Source organism: Ranitomeya variabilis, chromosome 3 (assembly GCF_051348905.1).
Source record: "Ranitomeya variabilis isolate aRanVar5 chromosome 3, aRanVar5.hap1, whole genome shotgun sequence".
In the NCBI taxonomy this organism is placed as follows: domain Eukaryota; kingdom Metazoa; phylum Chordata; class Amphibia; order Anura; family Dendrobatidae; genus Ranitomeya; species Ranitomeya variabilis.
In genome coordinates this window covers 511486619-511494194 of record NC_135234.1, presented here as the reverse complement: position 1 = coordinate 511494194, position 7576 = coordinate 511486619, and positions in this window count along the sequence as shown.

Below are 7576 nucleotides of genomic sequence, written 5' to 3'. Positions count from 1 at the left end.
GAGACTCTAACACCGGCCCAGAGACAACAGTGTCAAGAGCTGTTGCAGTGGAACCGTGACCTGTTCTCGGAGTTACCAGGGCATATGCAAGTGGTGGAGCTTGACGTGTTGACAGAACCGCATGTAATGGTGAACCTCAAGCCCTATAGAATTCCCGAAGCACGTTGGGAGGTAATTTCAAATGAGGTGAAGAGAATGTTAGACCTTGGGGTGACTGAGGAGTCGAAAAGTGGATGGTCAAGTCCCAGGCTAAGGCAGGCTGAATGAGGTCTCCAAATGTGATGTGTATCTGATGCCCCACGTGGACAAACTCATTGAGAGATTTGGAATTGCAATGTACATTACAACCCTTGACCTGACGAAGGGCTACTGGCAGATCCCTATGTCCCAAAGTGCTAAGGAGTAGACGGCCTTCTCGATGCCTGATGGGTGTTTCCAATACACCAGAATGCCCAGACTGCAGGGGGCCCCAGCAACCTTTTAGAGGCCTATGGATTGGATCCTAGGTTTGCCTAAGAAGTATGCCATGGCCTACCTAGATGACGCTGTGGTCTTCAGTCCTGACTGGATAGTAATTTACCAATGTGATGGCAATGTGCTGTTGTATTGAGAAATGGGGGGGGGTTCACCATAAACCAAAAAAATGTGCCATAGGTAAGGAAGAAGCTATGTCGTCGGTAGGGGCGAAATTAAGTCAAAAATAAACACGATTGAGGCAATTCAGAAGTGGCCACAATCACTTCCCAAGAAGCAAGTGAGGGTGTTTTTAAGAATTGTGGCTTATTACTGGCAGTTTATCCCAAGTTTCACCATAATTGCTGCACCGTTGACGGATCTCCTTAAAGACACAAAATCAACGTTGATTCAATGGTCTGCTGAGACTGAGATGGCTTTCCAGGAGCTAAAGCAGGCTCTATGTAACCATCTGGTTCTGGTCGCACCAGACTACAGCAAAGAATTTGTGGTCCAGATAGACGCGTCAGAAGTCGGCTTGGTAGCCATGCTGGCTCAAGAAATAAATGAGGAAGAACATCCCATCCTGTATCTGAGCCGGAAGCTCTCTACAATCGAGAGAAATTATGCCATCGTTTAGGAGTGTTTAGCCATAAAATGGGCCATAGATACACTGAAATATTACCTGCTAGGCCGTAGGTTTAAGCAAGTGTCAGACCATGCCCCACTGATGATGGTTGAGGGAAAAGAAGGGTAAGAATGCCCGATTGACTAGGTGGTTCTTAGGCCTACAAGATTTCAATTTTCACGTAGAGCACAGGCCCGAGAAGTTACATGGGAATGCAGATCCCCTGTCCAGATTCCCCTGCTTAGTGAATGAAGGTGCCAAAACAACCGGCTTTTTGCAGAGGTGGGGGGGATATCTGAAAAAGTCACTGGTAAAGTGCTAGAGCGGAGATATGTTTTATTACGCTTAATGGCGCTAATGATATGAAACCCAGAGTTTTTCCTCCTGCACACTAAGTGCGGTGAGGGGTTAAGCTAATTTGTTATAATGTGCTGGCTTTTATGTGGACATCCATAGAGCGGGTGGGAGGATGTCCACCTTATTTCTACCCCACGGTGTGATCTGGGGATTAAATTGCTGGATTCCAGAGGCAGTCTTGGTTCAGCAGGGCTGGAGAGAGGATCTCCAGTGGTTTGTGTCCTGAGGAGCAAAGACTGAACCTGTGTTGCTCCAGAGCAGGCAACTCCTCGCAAATGTATGGACTGTGTTACAGCATTTTGTTTCTTTTGTTGTTGTTGTTTTCCTGTTTTGCCTGAAGGTCTGTTACTTTTCCCTTCATGTTGGTTTAAGTCATTATATAATAAGCCAACAGAAGATTTAAAGAGACAGTGAGACAGTGTTCCTGTTTTATACCTCCGTGTACCTGAGTGAGTTGAACTGCCACAAGGTGTATAACAAAACGTGTATTTACAATAATTTTCCTGGAAGAAATACTTAATTTTCTGGAACAATTTCAAGGGTGCCAACACTTTCGGCAATGACTGTATACTGTTGTTTAATACTAGGCTATAAGACGGAATCAATGTAGATAGCAAGTAGTTGTAACAAATTATCAAAACTGAACACTATAGAGTGGTCAATGGGATTTAACAGAAACTTTTGTAGTTTTGGAAGCAAAACATTCTAAGAGTTTACAGAAAGACATTTCTGCATTTTTTCAGAGATTACTACATCCACAACACAATCTGCAAACCCATCAACCTTTTTCTTAAATATCGAGGTAGGATCTAAAGGTAATCTTCAGTACACACTCTAATCCAATAATTGTTTCAAAGCTTTAGAGACGTAGGTTGTGTGATCAAGAATAATAATAATAATTTTTATATATATAGCGCCAACATATTCCGCAGCACTTTACAATTAAGCGGGGACATGTACAGACAATAAATTCAATACAAGTTAAGACAATTTAAACAGTGACATTGGGGGTGAGGTCCCTGCTCGCAATACTTTGCTACATGATAATGTGACATAACGCTGGTGTGCCATGAGTAATAGACTTTCACATGATATAATTTTGCTGACAGTGCAACACTTACCAATTTTTGTTGAATAGCATCAGAGAGAAAAAAAAATATTGTTGAAGATGAAATTAAAAATTTTAAATTGCTTGAAGAAGGTGAGAAAATATATTCTGCAAGGGGTGAAAATATGGAAAAATAATAAACAATAATATATTGCTGAAAAGCTCAATTACAAACTTGGAATATGATACTACACCATATCTTCACAAGAGTCCATACATGGGCCGAAAAAGGATATCATAATCGATTTAATAATAACAAAGTATCTGAACGCTTCACATTTACATTTAGCGAAATTACATCTGATGACACTATTACACTAGTGACTAGATCAATAAGGATGACATTGAGATCCCATAGTAGCACGCAGTTTTTTTTGGAGCTGCAAAATAATATAAAAGATTGGGAGGAGAAGCAAACTAGAATTTGAATACTGGGGAAAAAACTAGAAAGAAAAAAAGAAAGGGAAAATATAAGTCATGTTTTGTCATAAGGAACTAATCAAGACTTTTTGCTTGTTATCATCTTGCAGAGACTCTTGATATTGAAAGTAAAGTGTTACGCTACGTTCACATTTGCGTTGTGCGCCGCAGCGTCGGACGCTGCAGCGTCACCGCATGCGTCATGCGCCCCTATATTTAACATGGGGGCGCATGGACATGCGTTGCGTTGCGTTTTGGGATGCATGCGTCCTTTTTGGCGCAAGCGGCCTGGCGCAGAGGACGCAGCATGATGCATTTTTTTTGCATTCAAAAATAGAACGCATGCGTCGCAAAATGCAGCGTTGTGCCTGCGTTGTTCCTGCGTTGTTCCTGCGTTGTGCGTTGCGTCGCCGACGCTGCGGCGCACAACGCAAATGTGAACGTAGCATTAAATATGGGTTTAGCATTTGTTCCTACTTGTTGAATTTTGGACAAATTTTGTAGACGAATTTATGTATTCATACTTATCTATGTACGTTGGATATTAAAAGCCTTATACACAAATATATTGTAGCTCAGAGTAAGGCTGGGAGATGTGTGAGATGTTGTGTCTTTTTGGGCGTTGCTGGCTGCCCTTAATCGTAAAGATCTCGATGATCAAGGATGGCCAGCAACGCTGGAAACGCTTCTGAGATGTTTATATGAGCAGACAGAAATATTTTTTATGGATCTGAGATAAAGGATATCATTTTTATAAGTGGATGTACCATTTTTTTCTCAAAAAAAGCTTTCATACATACAACCCACTCATTCTATAAAGGCATTCCTCACTAATATCAGGTCACATATGTGGCACTGTTGCAACAGAGAAACCAGCAATAATAGTCACAAAGAATCTCGGTCTGGAATGAAAAGGTGCCATGTATGGACACTGCTTGCACATCTGCAGCTATTTATTTTAGAAATAGAATATTACATGAATCTATGCGTTTGTTTACATTGTAAGGTGGCTGTAGGACACCTAGTGGATTGGAGATAAATCTGGAGTAATGCTTTAGTACATATAGGACTAAAAGGGGTTAATTGGTCATGACAGTTTGCGAGCAGGAAAAGAGTGAGAAGAGATGGCTGCTCACCATATATCCACTCCTGGGTGTGGTTCACTTTGTAAAATGAGACCTGTTTATCTCACAGTGTCAGTGTTTATGGAGGTGTGCAGCTCTCCTGGAATGAGTGCCTTTGCTAAAGGACTAAGAAGCTCGATACTAAGTCATACGGGCTAAACAGCACTATTGTATCGACTTGTTACGTTGTGGTTTACTTTGTGCCAGACAAAGGCAGTATTTAAGTTTTTCTGTGATGTGGTCTATGAGGCCTGAAATAAACCAGCCGGACTTTAAACAGAAATGGTTCTTCTGATACCTCAGATCGCTCACAAGTGAGTAGCATTGTTATATTTGGTGTTAGAAGTGCGGGCAGCGTTCCTAGGGAACACGTGTGACTGCTACAGAAGTACTGCGTGTCTTGGGTGAAGACAGCAATAAGCCAGGGAAAACCATCAGACAGCATGTAGGACCTGATTAAACACCTGGTGCAAACTCAGTAGCAGCACCTACAGCAGCAACAGCTGGCACAACAAGAGACCAGTAAGCTTATTCAACAACACCAGCAACAGCAACACCTGGCACAACAAGAGTTACCTTAGTTTTGTCCAGATGAAGACGTTTGAAACTTCGACACACGTTGACCAATAATCCGCAGCAACTGATTTTTGGATTCCTGTCTTCTTATCATCTACTGACGGCAGCGCAGGTGAAACCATATCACTCCAGCACCTTTGATTCTTTCCTTGTGGGTCTGCAGCAGCCTAAAGGTACCTTCACACGAAACAACTTTACAACGAGAACGACAACGATCTGTGATGTTGCAGCGTCCTGGATAGCGATATCGTTGTGTTTGACACGCAGCAGCGATCTGGATCCTGCTGTGATATCGCTGGTCGTTGAATAAAGTTCAGAACTTTATTTGGTTGTCAGACCGGCGTGTATCGTCAGGTTTGACACCAAAAGCAACGATACCAGCGATGTTTTACGCTGGTAACCAGGGTAAATATCGGGTTACTAAGCGCAGGGCCGCGCTTAGTAACCTGATGTTTACCCTGGTTACCAGCGTAAAAGTAAAAAAAAAAAAAACAGTACATACTCACCTGCGCGTCCCCTGCCGTCCGCTTCCTGCTCTGACTGAGCGCCGGCCCTAAGTGAAAGTAAAAGCACAGCGGTGACGTCACCGCTCTACTGTTAGGGCCGGCGCTCACACAGTACAGGAAGCGGACGGCAGGGGACGCGCAGGTGAGTATGTACTGTTTGTTATTTTTACTTTTACGCTGGTAACCAGGGTAAACATCGGGTTACTAAGCGCGGCCCTGCGCTTAGCAACCCGATGTTTACCCTGGTTACCCGGGGACCTCGGCATCGTTGGTCACTGGAGAGCGGTCTGTGTGACAGCTCTCCAGTGACCAAACAGCGATGCTGCAGCGATCGGCATCGTTGTCTCTATCGCTGCAGCGTCGCTTCGTGTGAAGGTACCTTTAGCCTCTTTCAGTGGTTGTGTGCACACAACCTTATCAGGTGAGCATGATAGTGCATATTCTACTCAGCAGAGCAAGCGATCCTGTGTATGTGAATGTTGGAAAAGATAACTGTTGGCTAAACAATTGGCCAAATTATCATTTGTACAACAACTCTCTATTGTATATGAAATCAGGTATCAGGATGCAGTAACGGTCAGAGGCAGAGCAAGGGTTAACAGAGGGATTTAATATAACAGCGGTACTCCACACAGGGAGAAGTTAAATGGTGGGAAGGATGATAAAGCTATGTTTGATAAACTTGGGGGCAAGAGCTGTATGAAGGGGTAGGGGAGAGTTCAAACTTATCAATCTGGCGTCGATGAGGAGCAGTCTCTGCGATGATGGCGGTGGTGTTCCGGTTTGAACGCTTGAAGAATACAGTGTCCTCCTGGTCCGGAAGGGGTCCTGGGTCCCGATGTCGATGGTGGTCCTGGGATATCCAGTTGCGGGTCCTAGATCCAAGAGGAGATACGCTGGAGAGTGGACAGTCCTTTCTTTTAAGCGCCGATGCAGCACTGGAGTATGCGGGAGCAAATCTGTCAGGCTCTGCAGCCTGGTTGTCCCATCTTGGAGTGTGCCCCCTGCCGTCTGGTCATAAGGAGGAATCACTCACGCTGAGTGGCGTTAAAGGAGTCCGGGATCTCGGGAAGCATCTCTGCCTGTAGTCTCCGGGTAAGCCTCCATGGGCCCCTCTGGCTTGGGCCTATTTTGTCCTGACTGTACGGCATGGGAGGACTCACGCTCAGCCTCTGCACACTACAGCTTCCCGCCACCACTCTTCCTGTTCCTGCGCACTGTCGCCCTTTTATGCTTTCCACGCCCCTTGGTCTTAAGATCAAAGGTCTGTACTGAGAACTAAACTCTCTCCCCTGCAACTCGGGTGACAGCACCGATGGTTCCGGACTCGTCCCGGACAAGGCACGCCAAGGCCGTCTCTCCTCCTTACATATATGCGGGGCTAACTGTTGAAAAAAAGCCTTCTTGGCTCACTTTATCACTTTTGTATTGAGATGTTAACTTGACCACAGGTAGAGAGGTTTTTAAGTGATAGACATAAGCAATGCTAATAAGAGAAAATTAGTGTCAGCATAAATCATTCTGTGTTACAGTAGTATACCGCAAATAGTGGCTGACCACGTGGTCCCACCCCAGAGGATGCACATACAGATGAATGCAACAGTGGAACTGGGAGCCATCTCCTGTGAGTAGTGACGAGCGGGTGTGCTCATTACTCGAGTTTTTCGAGCATGCTCGGGTGTTCTCTGAGTATCTTGGGCGTGCTTGTGTATTATGTTTCAGTCCCCGCAGCTGCATGATTTGCGGCTGCTAGACAGCCTGAATGCATGTGGGGATTCACTAATAAATAGGCAATCCCTGTTTGTGTTCAGGTTGTCTAACAGCCGCAAATCATGCAGCTGCGGGGACTGAAACATAATCTATAAGCACACCCAAGATACTCGGAGAACACCCGAGCATGCTCGGAAAACTCGAGTAACAAGCACACTCGCTCATCACTAGCTGTGAGGGTCCTTTTACTGTATGCGAAGGTCATCATACTGTGTGAGGGTATCACACGGTGAGTGGGAGGTATTTTTGTTGGTATCATACTCTGTGGGGGTCATGAAAGGGTTATCATAGTGTATAACTACACAAAGGGACTTCAATAGGGGCAAAATGATTTTGTAAACTTAGCAATACATGTCCCTCTCCCTGTCTTTAAAACTTAGGAGTAATACCCTTCTGTGACTGCACATATACACCGTGACTCCCCACCTATTCCGATGAACATATACTGTATATTTTTTTTTTCGGTGGCGGGGCCCAATTAGGACTTTTGCTATGGGGCCCAATGATTTCTATGTTTGCGCCTGATTGCAGAGTATTAGATCAGCTTTTTCATTGCACCTCTAAAGAAAACGTGGACCAAAACACGATCAAAAAGTCGAATGTAAATAAAAATGGTATAGCTGAACACGTCATG